The sequence below is a fragment of the Curcuma longa genome, chromosome 5 (assembly GCF_044706935.1).
Source record: "Curcuma longa cultivar G26 ecotype Majalengka, Jawa Barat chromosome 5, ITB_CL_G26_1.1, whole genome shotgun sequence".
Classification (NCBI taxonomy): Eukaryota; Viridiplantae; Streptophyta; class Magnoliopsida; order Zingiberales; family Zingiberaceae; genus Curcuma; species Curcuma longa.
Window position 1 is genome coordinate 14,170,828 of NC_133865.1, and position 1,370 is coordinate 14,172,197.

Here is a 1,370-nt window from a genome sequence, read left to right on the forward strand (position 1 = left end):
ACACATGTGTGAGTAACTTGAATTCACAAGATAAGAAAGCAAGTTTGGGGCAGGTGTGACGTAGTCAGCCTTGTGGGGACTAACATATATAGACTATATCCTGAACTAAGCAGGTATAAGATGATGAAAGGAACGATGCACGTTTCATTGTAGCGGCTGAAGGGTTTAGAAATAGTTCTAAAATTAATCATTGATTTTTTGATCAATTGGGTTTCTCCAATCCTTGTAATCTTCATTTCTCTTCCTCTAAACCTCACTACTAATCTTGTACAAGGAAGAGATTGATTTGTAAGGGTTTCTCCGCCTTCAAAGTTCTCTTTGAAAAGGAGAGATTTTTCATAGTGGAAAGGTGCTGTGTGTGTGGATCCTTGGACTAGTCACCTCGTAGAGGTAGATACTAAGTAAATCGAACGGGTTAGCGATTGTCTTCTTTTATCTTATTTTTGTTCTTTTGTTTCCGCTAACAATTTCGCAGGAAAGAAAGAAAATCGCTATTCACCCCCCTCTAGCGAACGCACCGATCCCAATAAGTGGTATCAGAGCAGGTCTCTTTCGCGCGAACTAACATTCAACCGAAAGAATCAAATGGCGTTTCAAGAGGGATACAGCACCGCACGACCGCCCTACTTTGACGGAAATAATTTTGCGTATTGGAAAAGTAGAATTGAATATTACTTAATGAATGACATTGAAAACTGATTTAGTGTTGTAGATGGTTTCGAAAAATCCAAGGACGCTTTTGGAGCGCCTCTCCCTACCAAGGATGGTCAAAGGATATATGCAAGAAGGCACAGGCGAATGCAAAAGCCACAACAACCTTGCAGTGTGGACTCTCCAAAGAACAACTGAGCAAGGTTGGACCATTCGACTTGGCCAAAGAGCTTTGGGAGAAGCTCATCGAACTAAATGAAGGTTCAAGCGAATCAAGACGAGCTAAGAGAGATTTCTTGGTAGGACAACTCCAAACCTTCACCATGAAACTCAATGAGATGGTAAGTCAAATGCATGAGTGATTCAAGGAGATCGTGAACGGTCTTCATATAATAGGTGAGAAAATCGACAACCGGGACTTGGTAAGGTACGTACTTCAAGCTTTTCCCAAAACCACTCTATGAGCATCGATGGTCGATGCGTATAAAGTGTCAAGGGATCTTTCAGTTGTTAAATTAGATGAATTATTTTGTGAACTTGAGTTACATGAACAAGCTAACGGTTCTTCCAAAAAGAAAGATATTGCTTTGTTTATAGAAAAGAATGAGAAGAAGAAGAAGGAAAGGAAAAAGGAAGAGAAAAAGAAGAAAGAAGTGAGGGTGGCCCAAGCCACATGGGATACATCAAGTAGCTACTCATCGGATGATGAACATGAGTTG